The sequence below is a fragment of the Sapajus apella genome, unplaced genomic scaffold (genome assembly GCF_009761245.1).
Source record: "Sapajus apella isolate SASKATOON/1434 unplaced genomic scaffold, GSC_monkey_1.0 scaffold23, whole genome shotgun sequence".
Lineage (NCBI taxonomy): Eukaryota > Metazoa > Chordata > Mammalia > Primates > Cebidae > Sapajus > Sapajus apella.
The window spans coordinates 17,172,708-17,190,299 of NW_022436963.1; the positions used below are offsets into that span (position 1 = coordinate 17,172,708).

The following is a 17,592-nucleotide window of genomic DNA, read 5'->3' on the forward strand; positions in this document are numbered from 1 at the left end:
GCACAGGTTGCAATCAGCCGAGATCACGCCACTGCACTCCAGCCTGGGCAACAGAGCAAGACTCTGTCTTTTAAAAAAAAAAAAAAAAAAACAAGACAGTTCACTAACACAAAATTGCATCAAATTGCTCCAAAGTACACTTTTTCAGCCTTGGTCCTATTGACATTTGGGGCTAGATATTTCTTTGTGGTGGGAAAACTGTCCTGTGCATTGTAGGATGTTTAAGCAGTATCCCTGGCCTCTACCCTCTAGGTGCAGTAGCACTCTCACAGTTTTGACAACCAAAAATGAGTCCAGATTACAAACTGTCACCTAAGGGGACAATATCCCCACCCCACACCCCCTTAAAAACCACTGCTACTTGGGCACCATTGAAATGAAACCCCAACTTTAAAGTCTAAAGCTGTTGAGTTTGGCTTCTCTCATAAATGAAGAAAATAACGTTCTCAGAATTAAGAAGTGTTTCCCAAAGGCTTTGAGGCATTAAAGGAAAAGGATTAACTTTCTGTTGTTGTCGTCGTTGTGGTTGTTTGGAACAGAGTCTCAGTATGTTGACCAGGCTGGAGTGCAGTGATGTGATCTTGGCTCACTGCAACCTCTACTTCCTGGGCTCCAGCAATCCTCCCACCTCAGCCTCCTGAGTAGCTGGGACTACAGGCATGCACCGCCATGCCCCGCAAATTATTTTTATTTTTTGTACAGAGGGGATTTCACTGTGTTGCCCAGCCTGGTCTTGAACTCCCGGGCTCAACTGATCTGCCTGCCCTGGTCTCCCAAAATGCTGGGATTATAGGCATGAGACATCGCACCCATCCTTAGCTTTCTTAGAGAATGTCACTTTCCTTCCTCACCTGTGACCAGCAGCTTCACCACGAAGTATGCACAGTATAGACTGTCAGAAGTGTTACTTTTAATAATGGCGAATATAACACCATTTGCAAAAAAAAAAAAAAAACCACGTTAAAAAAAACAGCAAAAGGAATAATCCTGACACTAGTGAAATACTCAGTTTTAAACCAAAAGAATTCCTTACTGAGGGTGACTGGCTTTCACATGCTTTGCCCAGAAACAAGCAAATGATATCTGAAGAAGTTTTATCTGTGCTCTGGAGAAGTACAGATATATTTTAATAGCCTCAGACAGACAGTTGATCATTCTGGGATTTGAACATAATTTGCTTGGTCTCCCAGACCCATTACCCTGGGACCAGAAAAAACATTTGACATGCTTCCAACTCTAATATAAAATGGTTGGCTCTCTTTTTGGTTTCTAACTATCACTGTTCAATATGAGGTCAAAGTTCTAATTATTACTGTCATTTTCTGATTTTACAGTTAAGTATATCATGTAGAATGTTGGCAAGTGTCTCACTTTCCTCATCCGTAAGTGGAGATAAGAGCACCTACACCCTAGAGGGTTGTTATGCAGATCAAATTTTGTTTTAAGGGTCAATATTTGTAATCCCAACACTTTAGGAGGCCAAGCCAGGCAGGTAACTTCAGGTCAGGGGTTCGAGACCAGCCTGGCCAACATGGTGAAACCCCATCTCTACTAAAAATACAAAAATCAGCTGGGCATGGTGGTATGCACCTGTAATCCCAACTACTCAGGAGGCTGGGGCAGGAGAATTCTTTGAACCCAGGAGGCAGAGTTTACAGTGAGCTAAAATCATGCCATTGCACTCTAGCCTGGATGGTAGAGTGAAATTCTGTCTCGAAAAAAAAATTTGTAAAATGCCCACAACAGTGTTGACCTACAGCAAGTGGTATGTAAGTGCTTGTTAGACAAATACAATCTACATAACTCTGTTATTTAAAGGAGAAATTATAATGTTTACAGTTGCATTTTTCATGGCAGATTGGCTACATTTTTGTTTTGTTCTGTGTTTCTTTTCCTGGGAGAAGAAGGAGAAACATTCTTTGAAAATGTCCCTTTTTCTCACTGAATCTTCTCTCATGCCCTAGAAAAAAGAAATTCAGCTGGGTGTGGTAGCTCACACCTGTAATCCCAGCACTTAGGGAGGCCAAGGTGAATGGATCACAAGGTCAGGAGTTCGAGACCAGCCTGGCCAACATAGTGAAACCTCGTTACTCGGGAGGCTAAGGCAGGAGAATGGCTTGAACCTGGGAGGCTGAGGTTGCAGTGAGCTGAGATCATGCCATTGCACTCCAGCCTGGGCAACAACAGTGAAACTCTGTCTCAAAAAAAAAAGGGGGGGGGGAAGAACAGAAAAAAGGAAAAGGAAGGCATGAAGGAAGGGAACCATGAAGGGAGCCCTCTGGATATTAGATACCCTGTGTGCAAGAAACTTCTAGAAAGAACACCCAGCTCACCAAGGAAATAGCTCAAAAATAAAAGAAAACAAAGATGTATGTCTAAATTTCATACTCTCTGTGAAAATACAGAATAAAGGAAGATAGTTGAGGTAAAGAGGTGGGTAATTCAACAACGGGGAAATAGGTAATAAAGAGAGTGTCAATTTTGTCTGACAGCATTAAAATGTATAACAGCCAGGCAAATATTCATTATATAATATTGGCATTCATTCATTATATTGAGGATATCCATTACATAATATTGCTGTGATGGGGCATGAAATAGAGGACAGGAACCAAATTCATTCATCATGTTACAACATATATGAAAAGCAACAAGGAAATTGGAAACAAGTGGTGTGTCTGTAGGATAAGAGTGCTCAAATCTGAGAGCACCTATGGATCTGCAGGGGAAGCCGTTTTTAAAATGCAGATTCTGTGGGCTCTCTCCCAGACATTCTGATTTTGAAGGCCTAGGCTGTGCTCGAGAATCTGCATTTGGTTTTTCTGTTGTTTCTAACCTTTAGGTTCAGGGGTACATGTGCAGGTTTGTTATATGAATAAACTTGTGTCATGAGGATTTGATGTACAGATTATTTCATCACCCAGGTACTAAACTTAGTATCTAATAGTTATTTTGTAATGATCACCTAGGACATTCTGAGGCTGATGATCTGTGGACCATACATTCATTTCATGAAAACTTAATGGGTATCTAGTATCTGCTGTTAAAGCAAGCTAAATATGGCCTGAGAAGGACTCTGTACTTCTATATTTGAGCCCTTGTGGACCAATCATAACCCAACTTAATAGGTAAACAAGATTGAAAACCTAATTTAGGAGTATGTGCCTGTAACAATAGCTAAGTCTTAGCCAATCTCAGCAGCCATACTTCAACCAGTAATACACTATTTGAGTGTTCAAACTTTGTTCAAATAAGGCAAACGCCAACGTGTATCCAATCCAGCTGTTTTTGCACCTCACTTCCAATTTCTGTATGTCACTTCTCTTTTCTTGCCTATAAATTTATTCTGACCACAAGGCATCCCTGGAGTCTCTGTGAATCTGCTGTGAATCTGCTGTGATTCTGGGGACTGCCTGATTCATGAATCATTCATTGCTCTATTAAACTCCTTTAAATTTAATTTGGCTGAAGCTTTTCTTTCAACACTGCCAAGCCCTGTTCTAGGTGCTAGAGACAGAGCAGTGGATAAAGCCACACTTGAGAGGCAAGCAGTAAAGTGATAATAATTCTTTTAAAATTCTTTAATATTAAAATAGTATTAAATATACTCCCTCAAAAAAATAATCAACAGCCAACATTTTCCTGCTCTCTAATTTATGTTGTACTTAAGAGGAAATGCACCTTACACAGCTCTCTGGGTGTGACCCTACAGTCTGCCTACTGCATGGACACTGGAAGGGGGTGGCCACCTAGGGTGGCTGTCCAAGTGAGGTCCTGGAACTTCCCGTCATTCCTGCATGCCCTCCAGGGCACTAAGGGGGGTAACTGGTAATTAGAAAGGGTGGTGATGGAGAATGAATAAAAAAATGTGTTACTTCAACTCACAAGAAGCACAAGTTAAAGAACTTTTGGGATACAAGTCCTCGTCAGCATCTTGTGGCCTTTGATGCTGACCTCCCAACTTGGTGCCAGTTAGAATTTCCTCCCTGGCTTTTCTACATTTCATCATTTATTTCCTGGTTTCGAACACTGAAACTTCACTTACATCCTGTTTTGGTCCCTCTGTTTTTTTTTTTCCTTTGGGTAGAAATTTCAGTAAGCTCCTCCAGGTTACAGAAAAGCAGAGCCAAGGGTGGCAATGAATTTCAGCATGGATGAGAACAGCCACCAAGAGGGGAGAGCTCAATCCTATTTGTCTTGGCAATGGCATTCAGTGAGCTGCTGGTTATGTCATCTCCCTACAAGCAGGCCTCACTGTTTTGCAGTCATCCATTTCCCAGTAATGGTATCCTGACACCACACACGCACACCCAGATCTGGCAGTGCACCCACCGGCCTGTTATGACTCCAGAATAGGTAGGGACAGGGACAAGAAAACAAAAAACAATCCACATGAAAGAGATCACGTAAGAATGTTAAATATTAAAATGCTGTTTTCGCCTGCAGAGTAAGAAAATACAGGAAAAAGTGGATAGCTGGAGAATTTTACTCAGCTAATGAGTTTACAGAGTTATTTAAAAGCACATTTTTGAATGGAAATCTAAAGTGACAAAATCATGAAACCTAAGCAGTATGCAAAACTCTACAACTAAAGTGTTTCATCTCAGTATTTTATATGAATTAATTTCAATTTACAGCTAAATGTCAAGGCAAATTTGTTTCTTTTCTATCTTGTGTTATGCTTGGTACCTTAAGGCCTTTAGACGCTGAATAACTTATAAACAAATAACATCTTATCCTATTGTTATGTAAAATAACTCCCCAGCTTATGTTGCCTGCAGTTATTGAAGGAAAGAGGATCCCAATGTTGGAAGAAAATTGTACCTGTAAGACATAGCAAACAGTTCCTAAAAGCAGACTAACAAAATGCTAAGATAAGAGGCCTCTGTCTTTTTATATGTATGGTTTTATCTATAATAATTCTGGGATTAGAATTTGTAATGCCCCAAACAGAATATGTAAGGTATAAATATCCCCTAAATATATTTAATACCTGGAACAATTATACAATCAACCTAAAATGGAGAAACACAGAGAATCATACAACATGTCTCTAAATTCTGACATAAATTTAAAGGATGAAAACTCCTATGTTTATATTTTAAAATCATCAAATGAATACACTGAGGTAAGCTATAATAAAATTATTATGCTCAATTTGCAGTAATTATAAATTACACATTTCTGATTACTGTTGAGGCTTTCAAGTGAAAGCTTTAATCAGCAATATCAGTTTTTTGATTTATTTTTTTTGAGACAGGGTCTTGCTCTGTTATCCAGACTAGAGTACAGTAGTGCAATCACAGCTCACTGCAGCTTGGATCTCCTGGGCTCAAGCAAGCCTCCCACCTCAGTCTCCTGAGTAGCAAACTACAGGCATGCACCATCATGCCCAGCTATTTTATTTTATTTTTAGTATTAACTTTTTTTTTTCTTTTTTTGAGATGGGGTTTTGCTCTTGTTGCCCAGGCTACAATGGCACAATCTCGGCTCAAGGCAATCTCCACCTTCTGAGTTCAAGGGATTCTCCTGCCTCAGCCTCCCGAGTAGCTGGGATTACAGGTGTGAACCACCATGCCCCACCTAGCAATATCTTTTTAAAAATAATTGCTTCTAGCAGCAATGGACACTGCCCTGGAATGTTATAAGATTTACCTCCAGCCTTCCTAAATGACTCCCTTGTTTTATAAAACCCCAAATTTTCTCCCTTTTCTTTGAGACTTTCCTCATTAATGAAAGTTCTCGCTATTGCAATAGCCTAAATAAAATGCCCAATACATGTGCTCTTTTACTATACTAAAAACCAAATTGCTAAAGTAGAGCTTATGGTAACTTTCAAATGAAATTAAAAATCACTTGTCCAGCCTCACTAAATTACAATTTCAGTTAGGCCCAGAGGCCTGAGAAGTCTTGAAAAGTTCAATAGGGTTAACCCAAAAGACGTCTAACTCCAGGTTTAAGTTGGGGAAATCTTTTCTTTAAAAGAGAAGGACACAATTCAAACTGGCTTAGCTTATCAATATATTTATAAAACAAATCACTAAGTCTCAAATGAGGATGTCTATCTTTGACCCACAGATTTAAAAATCTATATATGCCAAGAAATAATATTTAAGCTAATGGTAAAACTGTTAGGATTTCAGCATCATAAAATCCTTTATCAGTCAACACATTCTACAGAGCACAAAGATGATGCTACAGATACCTATCCATGAATTATGCAGTTCAATTTTATGTCCCAAAGCCAAATACCCAAATTGAATTATCCACAGTCTCTTCCAACTGTCCAGTCACCAGCCTAAGAAGGTGACAACAGCAAAGTGAATGTAGCACAGAGAAAAAGACAGGCAAAGATGGCAGTTGTCATTCCTTCACGTTGTCCTGTCACTCTATATTCCTCAAAGCATTTGTCACCTCCGAAGCACAGTTCCATTGCTGCCATCATGACATTTGGCTATAAATTTTTATTCACTCCACTTATTAAAATGCAAGGGCCTTGGTCCAGAGCGCATGTCATATCAGATACCTTCCCATCACCTGCATAATAAAATGACGCAAGCTCCGTGTCTATCATTTGCGTCCCTATATTCTGGAATAGTGCTTAACATAAAGTAAGCTCCCACTAAACATGTTGGATGAGGTGTTAAAGGTCAATTGCTATTTCTGTTGTTATTACTACTAGCTAGCTGGAAATCACTAAGTTCCTATTAGATGCAGACTTAAGAAAACAAAACGGAATTCACTGACAAATGTTATCTTCTGTCTCAATCATCATTTGGACTTGTCCAAGTTTACTGCTTCATTTTACCAAGACAACAATCCCTCATGAGAAGAAAATGTGCTTTTTATTCTCAGTCGCAAGTCCTAACACAGTATAATATTCAACATGTCCAGCATTCCACTGAAGTATGAGACGTGCCTCCAAGTTCCTAAGGCTCAAAGGAGTTCAACTTTCTCTCCAACGTGCCAAGATACATCACAAGTGATACATGGGGAAAGTCCACTTGCTGGTAGGATCTAAACCTAAACCTCCACATCTACCTAAAGTCCTAAGTTTTTAAACTTTTTTTATCTAGGGAAAAAAGTTTACTTTTATATCTAGGCTCCAGTTTTATATTTAAACTAAATCGGGGCTGGGCATGGTTGCACACGTCTGTAAGGAGTTTGAAACCAGCAACATGGCGAAACCCTGCCTCTACAAAAAAACACATAAATTACCTGGGCAGAGCGGTGTGTGCCTGTAGTCCCAGCTACTCAGGAGGCTGAGGTGGGAGGATGGCTTGAGCCCAGGACACAGAGGTTGCAGTGAGCTGATATTGCACCACTGCACTCCAGCCTGGGCAACAGAGCCAGACCATCTCAAAAAAAAAAAAAAAAAAAAAAAAACCTACATCAGGACTAGCAATATTTTCCACTTGTCAATTTTAATCAACAGAAAAGAAAAAGCCACACTCAGTATTAAAGTTAAACAAAGAAGTTAGGATATGAAAGTAGACTGGACCACCCAGGTGGAAAACCTAACATTGGCTGAAATTACCAAGCTTTAGTTCAGTGACCACTCCTGAAAAGGAAAAGACATTTCTAACAACTTTAGCGAAAGGTCTGGGAGCATGGAGCCTCAAAGAACCCTTCTGGTAAGGATCCTCTGCATAGATCTGCATATTCTCCCATGGCCCCAAAAGACTGAAAGCCTAGGCTTGTACCCTTGCTGTTCAATGATAGTCAAAGAATGTTGAGAATCCATGAAAAACTAATTTAAAAGATTAAAATGTGTCCCACAGCTTACCCTTTCTGGAAGACACTACAGGAGAAAAACAAACAAAGAATAAAAGCAAAGTACTAAAAATCCCTATGTAAATCAAACTCTATTGTTATGCCAAAGATTGCTCAAAGGAAAAAAAAATTATAATCTTTCCTTTCCAAGAATTTGTAAATCCCTCTTCAACTGGAAATTACAAAATGCTACCCCCCACTGATGTGCAAAAGCCACCACTTAAATGGAAATGCTTCCCTTGAGTCACACAAAGTCCCAGACAGAGCTCTGCACTGTGTGCTGTCACTACCCACGTGAGGACCTACTAACAAACTGGTAGAGTGCAGGGATACCTTAGGGCAGGGGTGTCCACTATTTTGGCTTCCCTGGGCCACATTAAAATAAAGAATTGTCTTGGACTACACATCAAATATACTAGCAACAACGATAGCTGGAAGAAAAAAGCGGGGAAGAGAGTGGAGGGGAGGAAAAGGGGAGGGGAGGGGAGGGGAGGGAGAGTAGAGAGGAGGGGAGGGAGAGGAGAGGGGAGGGGAGGGAGGGAGGGAAAAAATCTCATAACATTTTTTAAAAGTTTACGAATTTATGTTAGGCCACATTCGAAGCATCCGTTCAATTACTGTATTCTCCTCCCAGAGAACTGTGCGTGGAGTCAGGCTCTGGAGCTGCATGATCCAATATGGTAACCCCCAGCAGACCCTACAGGCTTGTCATACAGCTCACGTGGCTGAGGAACTGAATTTCTCATTTTATTTCATCTTCAATGATTTAAATCTAAAATACTCAATGCTGTTAGTGGAAAGCATTTCATGTGTTTGGAACTACCTGAATCTACTTTCTCAGTGAAATTTTGTTAAATGTAAAAACAGATCAAATGTTTCCAATGAAACTGTGCATCAAAATGGAGATATACTCTGAAGTATAAATTACACATCTGATTCAATGACTTAGGAAAAACACATCAAATATCTCACAAGTAACTTTAATATTGACTACCTGTTGAAATAATATTATTTTAAATATATCTAATTGAATAAAATGTATTAAAATTAATTTCACCTTTGCTTTTTTACTTTTTAAAGTAGCTACTACACAAATTCAAATTACAGGTAGTTCGCATTATATTTCTATTGGACAGCACAGCTCTAGTGATTCAAATCCGCTTAAGCCTTCAGCTTTAAAACTTCTTCATCTTTTTTGTGCCTGGAGTTCTTTGGCAGTCTAGTGATGACTATTATTACCTCAGAATATTGTTTATAAATGAATAAAATAAAATGTGTAAGAGTCCAAAGGAAACTAATTATACTGAACTATCGTGAACAAAATATTCTTAAATTTATAATATAATGATTAATTAAGGCAATGAAGAACAATAAATAAATAATGGTGAATCTATTAGCTACTGTAGTGATAAGTGTAAATGAGACTGTAATGTGATACTAAAATATCTGAGATTCCTACTGACAACAAAGTCATAAGTATTCTGCCACTGTGGTTTGTTGCCTACATTCATAATAAGACGAAATGCTCAAGTTTGGTTAGGGGTTAGTCAAAGTGTAGATGGATAACTTTAAGCCCACCCGAATTTGCAGATCCCCTATTTCTCTGACAGACTTCTTGGGGACCCATGGACTCCAAGGTTAAGGTTAAGAATGCTATTGTAATGCCTGATAAATTTGTGTGTCTGTTTGTCAAAGATGACCCCTATCCTTAGGATGTCATTTTGCCTTGGCTCATTCCTGTTAATTTGGTGTTCATGACTCATAATTCCTGTTTTTGCCCACAACCAAACCAATATTAGAAGGAAGTGTTTGCACTTGTTTTTTTCCGATACTTTTGCTCTGCAAAGAGAACAGGAAGAACAGCAAGCACTGTATATGTAAAAGAAAAGAGTATCTTAACTATGTACCAAAACACAATTCTTTGGATCTAATGATAAATTTGTGTGTGTTAGAATATTCACCAACCAGAAAGACCACATAAAGATCAGTGGCACTTCATACAATTGACTGTACAAAGTATTTCCCGTTGTTCATTTGTCTTGACAAACACTTCCATAATACTTACCAGGTGCTGATACTGTTCTAAGGCCTACAAGTACTAGCTCTGCAATCCCTAATACAACCTATGAGTTGAGTACTATTATTATACTATCCCTTTTACAGATGAGACAACCGAGGCTCAGAGAGTGGTTAAGTAACTTGCCCAAGGTCACAGAACTGGAATTTCAACAGAGAGCAGCTGCCTATGGGGTTTTCAAGAGGAGGACAATACCAGACAAAAACAAGCAACAAGACTCTACTCATTGCAAGTGAGCAAAGGTTCTGATCAAATCTTCATGCTTGCTTCCAAATCACTTGCTGAAAAATTAAAACTAGATAAGGTAAGGACGGCTGCCTTTATACCTTCTGGCCTATTCACAGGCAGATTTCCAGACTAAACCAAACGCCTTCATGAGGAAAAACAAAGCTCCTCAGTCTCAGGGCAGCTAATGCTGGGCCTGGCATTTTTTCCACTCTTATCTAAAATATGCTGCAGGAGAATCTAGGCCCAGTGATAAGCCAGGTTTCAACTTCACCTCCCCAGCTTGAGAGCGATTATACACATACTAAGGATTTAACCAGCAAGAGAAGGACACAGAAACCTGGGTCCCTCTGAGCCCAGTCTCTGTTGACAATGCTGCCAGGGCTGAGCCAACTGCAGCATTGTCAAGAGCTCAGCAGGGAGGTTTCAGCAGAGAAACCAGCCCTACAGGTGTATCCAGGGAGGCAGGTGTACAAGGCCACATTCTTTCCTCCACTGAACAAATGAAGGTTTGTCTCCCTGCTGTGCGGGGCTCACAGGGCCAGATAAGACTCTTTCACACAATAACCTCAGCAAAGAAACAGTGCAGCTTGCTGCCACTCTGTAGCACCCAAAGTAAAACACCAACCACTAAAAGAGAGAAGCAGATAATGCTACAATAACATTTACCTAGACTAGGCAATGCTCATTAGGTAAAATTTAACCACAGCAAGAATCCTTAGGACAGATATGACTCAATAAATATTTGTGGATCTGAAAACCTAGTGCTACCTTTTAAAAGGTTTCTTGGACTAATTTAAAAGCTTCATTTTGGCTGTGTGAACTGACATTCCCTTTCTGAAATGATAGAGTCCCAGAGGTAGCTATAATGTTAAATAAAATGACTTCATTTCCTCCAGAGAAATATTTTACCTCCACCCCCCAACACTCTGGCATTCAGCTACACAAGACTCCAATATCAGGGGGCAAAAAGTCAGGCCTGTTAGCCCTAGATCATTCTCAGATTAACAACCTTGGGGGAATAATCCTATAAGAAAATGTTTTCAAGATTTTGGGTAATAACATTTTTGGGCCAGGTGAAATTTGTTAGAGTTTGCACTTCTGTTTCTAAAAACCTCTGAAGTCATTTGTTTCCCACAGTTTTTCTCAGAAGCTACCTTGTGGGAAAGAAAGCCAGGGCCTAGGCAGCAGGCCAGCTAGAACGGGGCTGCTCTGAAAGAAAGCCAGCACCCGCCAAGCCAGAGCGACAGGGGCCACGCTGGCCAAGGTGGTTAATTTTTTACCTGGGTAGAGCCATAGGCACTGACATGGAAAATGGCTGTGACACGACAGATTCGGAAACAGCCAAGATGCACAGGCAGTGGACTGTCTGACCCCAGGTTTGTTGCTTCAAATTACATAGGAATTTATGTCAAACTGTGAAACAGTTATCTACAGATCGAAGGAGGAGGGGTGGGGTGTGTTTTCAGGAGGCACAGTGGGGAAACAGCAGTGCTGCAACAGAGGACTCAGACTCAGGACTACACTGCGTCACATTCCAATCTCAGCTCTGCCACTTGTTGCTGGAGGAATCTTAGTCAAGCTTTTTTTTTTTTTGCTTTTTTTTTTTTCTGAGACAGAGTCTTGCTCTGTCACTTAGGCTGGAGTGCAGTGATGCAATCTCGGCTTACTGCAACCTCCACCTCCCAGGTTCAAGCGATTCTCCTGTCTCAGCCTCCCGAGTAGCTGGGACTACAGGTGCACACCACCACACCTTGCTAATTTTTGTATGTTTGGTAGAGATGGGGTTTCACTATGTTGGCCAGGCTGGTCTCAAACTCCTGACCTCAGGTGATCCACCTGCCTCAGCCTCCCAAAATGTTGAGATTACAGGTGTGAGCCACCGTGCCTGGCCAGTCAAGTTTCTTAAACACTCTCTGCCTCAGTTTCTTCACCTATAAACCACAGGCCCCAACCCACAGAGCTGTTGAGGATATATACCAAGCAGGTACTCAGAACAGTGCCTGGCACTGAGGAAGTGCCAGTAAGGGCAGCTGCTGCTATTTGTGCAAATTCTCATATTTGTCATTCTGAACATAACCCTCATAACAAATGAGGTGCACAAATGAGTGTTACCTCCACTGAGGGATGAAAGAAGTGAGACTTAGAGAAATGAAGGAATTTGCTCAAAATCATGCAGTTAGTAAGAGACTATGTGGAGGGATCCAGTCCTGTTGGTGAAATCAGAGCACGGCAGTTTTAACCTCTCTCTTATCTGGTCTTTCTTCCCTTACTCACTTCCTGAAAGAGAGAGACAGAGACAGAGAGACAGTGAGAGATGGGGAGAAAGACAGAGACAGGGAGGAGGGGGGAAAGTGAAGAAAACACATTAGAGGCAAATAACTTCTTAAGCTGATAGAAAATAGCCTTGGCCAAGTGTGGTGGCTCACACCTGTAATCCCAACACTTTAGGAGGCCAAAACAGGAGGATCACTTGAACCCAGGAGTTCAGGCCCAGCCTCGACAACACTGTCTCTTAAATAAATAGGGGCAAGTGCAGTGGCTCATGCCTGTAAACCCAGCACTTTGGGAGCCAGAGGTGGGTGGATCATGAGGTCAGGAATTCAAGACCAGCCTAGTCAAGATGGTAAAACCCCGTCTCTATTAAAAATACAAAAAAAAACTAGCCGAATGTGGTGGGCAGGCACCTGTAATCCCAGCTACTACGGAGGCTGAGGCGGAAAATTGCTTGAACCCGAGAGGCAGAGGTTGCAGTGAGCTGAGATTGCGCCACTGCACTCCAGCCTGAGTGAGAGAGCGAGACTCTGTCTCAAAATAAACAAACAAACAAACAAACATACTTAATTAAATGTACATGAAATTCCACCAGGTCAAACTCTCAGTGGCTACATAAGTGGTTAAACCTCTCCGAGCCTCCTAGACCGCTGCACCTCAATTCCAGCTGAGTTTCACTGAGCAGGCTAAATGAAGCAAAAGGCTGGGAGGGAAGGTACCAAATAACCCACCCGAAATGAAGCTCAACTGTGTTTGAATAGTCTATCTAGTCTAAGGCTCAGGAGCAGTGGCATGACGAATATGGATGATAGGAGAAGAAATGCAAACCCGTATAACATTTTTTTCCTTTCCTTCCTTGAATTGCCTTACAACTTCCCTTAGAAAAAAAAAAAAATTATCTTGTAATTCTTATTTTTCTTTACCTCACTTTTTCGTTTCCAGAATTGCTTTGGTTCTGGTTGAAATATCAGAATGACAACCATGCATCTTCTACAATGCCACCCTCAGTCTCTCTGCAATTGTAGCAAAGGGAAAAACAACACCACTAAGGCTGCCAGTCACAATATTTACCCATGCCGGAATTTTGTTTGTTTTTGGTGGAGGATGCAGAGAGTTGATAAAGGAAAAGCAAAACTCCTCTGTGTCAAAACACAAGCTGAAGATGATTTCCTTTTCCACTGCCCTTGTATCAAATATACACAAATCCAGAGCAGCCCTGGGCCCAAGGAGTGTTTATGGTTCTGCTCAGCCATAAACATGCCAGCCTTCAAAACATACATAGACACCCGGACATCAAACAAACAAGGCAGTTCCAGAAAGGATATATCAACTTTTGACGTCTAATGCTCTGGGTGAAATAACTTTGTTTCCCTAAAAATAGATAAACTAAAATAAATCTAAGAGTGTTCCACAGCAATGTAGCCAGTCACTTCTTCCTGTGACTCAGAGCAACCTCATAACTTCTTTTTGATAATAACTATGGACCAGAAACTCAAGCTTTTTGGTGGAATGACTGATATCCTCTTCATACCAGCCTCAGTGAGGAATGTAAAATGACATCCTTTTGCAGATAAGGAGACTGAGTCTCAAAGAGGTAAATAACTGTGTAGGTTTGCACAGCTTGCCTCCAGCATTTGGAGCCTAGTGTGTGAAATTCTATAGGGTGAGGTCTAAGAAAATGGTCCCACATTCAGTTAAGGATTCAAATGATCACCCGGTAGCCCTTCAACCAGGGTTTAAGCTAAACTCAGAGTTTCTGGCTCTAAATCTCACTCTCATTCCTTTTCAATGAAACACAATGATTTTGTTTTGTTTTATTTTGTTTTGAGATGGAGTTTCACTATCACTGCCCAAGCCAGAGTGCAATGGCACAATCTCAGCTCACTGCAGCCTCTGCTTCCCTGGTTCAAGCGATTCTCCTGCCTCAGCCTCCTGAGTAGCTGGGATCACAGGTGCATGTCACCATGCCTGGCTAATTTTTTGTCTTTTTAGTAGAAACAGGGTTTCACCATGTTAACCAGGCTGGTATCAAGCTCCTGATCTCAGATGATCTGCCTGCCTCGGCCTCCCAAAGTGCTAGGATTACAGACGTGAACCACCACGCCTGGCCGAAACACAATAATTTTAAAAACTCAAAGTTGGCATACTTTTAGACAGGTAAAATTAAAAGATCATCAATACCATGTGCTGGCAAGGATGTTAAATAATGGAAACCCACAGGCTACTTAAGGTAACATAAACTGGAAGAACTGGAGACAGAGCCCAATGGCTCACACCTATAATCCCAGCACTTTGGGAGGCTGAGGCGGGTGGATCACTTGCAATCAGTAGTTAAAGAACAGCCTGGGCAATACGGTGAAACTCCATCTCTATTTTAAAAATACAAAAAAAAATAGCTGGGCGTGGTGGCATACACCTGTAATCCCAGCTATTCAGATGGCTGGAGCAGGAGAATCACTTGAATCTTGGAGGGAGAGGCTGCAATGAGCAGAGATTGTGCCACTGTACTCCAGCCTGGGTGACAGAGTGAGGCTCCCTCTCAAAAAAGAAGTATTTTATTGGGATTAGAAAATGCACAGTCTATGGCCCAATCCTACAATTCCACTCTGAGGTATATCCTAGAGAAATGAAAATACATATATACCAAAAGACATATGTGGCCATAATGACAGTATCATAATTCATATTAGTCCAAACTACAAGAAACACATGTATCATCAAAAGCAGGACACATGAATAAATGTAGACATATGTATGCTATAATATTATACAGAAATCAAAATGGGCCAGGCACAGTGGCTCACAGAGGCCGCGATGGGCAGATCACTTGAGGCCAGGAGTTCACGATCACCTTGGATAACATGGCAAAACATTGTCTCTAAAACCAAAAAAAAAAAAAGAAAGAAAACACAAAAGGTCGCCAAGGATGCTGGCACATGACTGTAGTCCCAGCTACTAGGGAAGATCACTTAAGCCTGGGAGGTCAAGGCTACAGTGAGCTGTGACTGCACCAATGCACTCTAGCCTTGGCAGCAGAGCAAGACCTCATCTCAAAATAAAAAAATAAAATAAAATAAAAGTGAATGAACTACGGCTACATGTAACATGGACAAATCTCAATACAATGTTGAGGAGATGAGGCCAGGCACAAAAGAATCCATACTAAGTGGAATCTAACTGTACAAAGTTCCAAAACAAGCAAAACTCATCAATGGGGATAGAGGTCAGACAATGGTTACTAGGGAATGAGCATACTTGGTTGCTACCATTGTTTTAGTTCTTTTTTTTTTTTTTTTTTTTTTTCTTGAGACAAAGTTACACTCTTGTTGCCCAATCTGGAGTGCAGTGGTGTGATATTGGCTCACTACAACTCCACCTCCCAATTTCAAGTGATTTTCCTGCTTCAGCCTCCCAAGTAGCTGAGATTACAGGCATGTACCACCACGCCCAGCTGATTTTGTAGAACTGAGGTTTCACCATGTTGTTCAGGCTGGTCTTGACCTCCTAATCTCAGGTGATCCAGTCCGCTTGGCTTCCCAAAGTGCTGGGATTACAGGAGTGAGCCACCGTGCCTGGCCTATTTCTTAATTGAGCTTACATTACCCAGCTTTGTGATAACTAATTCACTGTAATTTATACCCTTCTCTATCAAACGATCTCCCACTCCCTCCCTCTGCCTTCCTCTTAAAAAAAAAAAAAGTAGGGACATTCATAAAACCTTAAAGTCTAAATCAAGTTTTTGAGACTTACACAGGAAAAAAAAATAGGTACAGTATAAGACATTCTAAACTTAGCTCAACATTCTTAACATGCAGGAACAACTCTATGGAGAAATCCCTTCACCCTCCAGTGTTCAACTCAGCAACATTTTAAACTCTATTCACATCCAATAAAGACCTGCTTATTATGCCATCAAAAAGGCATGCATGCAATCCATCTCAAGAAGAGGCTTACCTGCACACTGCCTAGGGTTTACTGCAATGACAAAGTCATTGCAGGCCTTGACCAAAAATGGCCTGAGACTGGGTGAAAACTAGGCAATCTCTGCAGTAGTTCTTAAGAGAAGCTGGGGTTAGTGTGGGCTTAAATGTCCTTAGCCGCATGGTTAGACTTAACTTTCAACAGTCAGAAGACAACAGAGTTCTGGGTAATATGGCCATGTATCTGACATTAAAAGCTGATGCTCATGGTGCTCATAAGCAAAAATACACGTTTAGGCCGGGCGCGGTGGCTCAAGCCTGTAATCCCAGCACTTTGGGAGGCCGAGGCGGGTGGATCACGAAGTCAAGAGATCGAGACCATCCTGGTCAACATGGTGAAACCCCGTCTCTACTAAAAATACAAAACATTAGCTGGGCATGGTGGTGCGTGCCTGTAATCCCAGCTACTCAGGAGGTTGAGGCAGGAGAATTGCCTGAACCCAGGAGGCGGAGGTTGCGGTGAGCCGAGATCACGCCATTGCACTCCAGCCTGGGTAACAAGAGCGAAACTCCGTCTCAAAAAAAAAAAAAAAATACACGTTTAGCCAGGAGCAGGAGCTCAGGCCTGTAATCCCTGCACTTTGGGAGGCTGAGGCAGGAGGATCATTTGAAGTCAGAATTTCGAGACCAGCCTAGCTAACATGGTGAAACCCTGTCTCTACCAAAAATACAAAAATTAGCTGGACATAGTGGTGTGTGCCTGTAGTCCCAGCTGCTCAGGAGGTTAAAGCATGAGAATCACTTGAACCTCAAAGGCAGACGTTGCAGTGAGCCAAGATCATCCCACTGCACTCCAGCCTGGGCAACAGAATGAGACTATATCTTAAACACACACACACACACACACACCCACACACACCTTAAACACACACACACACACACACACAGCAACAGAATGAGACTATATCTTAAACACACACACACACACACACCTTAAACACACACACACACACACACACACACACACACACACACACACACACAGAGTGTCCCTTTGTCCGGTAGAGAAAGAATATGCTTCTCAAAACTGCCAAAGCCTGAATGAGTTCTAAAACTCTCTGGAAGTCTCTGAGGGGCACAGTCGCTTCAAAAGGTACAAATCCTGGGAGTCTGAACTAACTTCGTTTCGCAGCCCCTTCATTTGGTTAAATTTCAAAACTATATCAGGCTTACCTCAAGCTTACTGCATTCAGACCTTCCCTGATCTCTCCTTCCTCTCTGTTGCATCCTTTGTCTTCTACTCCCTTAGGACATTGTTCCTTT

The 17,592-nt window shown here is 41.3% G+C and overlaps 1 protein-coding gene across 25 annotated transcripts in view; it reads right to left on the minus strand.

The window, feature by feature from the left end:
* The window catches only part of MAGI1 (membrane associated guanylate kinase, WW and PDZ domain containing 1), a 677,285-nt gene that overhangs the window by 579,793 nt on the left and 79,900 nt on the right, over nt 1–17,592 (minus strand). The window lies entirely within an intron of this gene.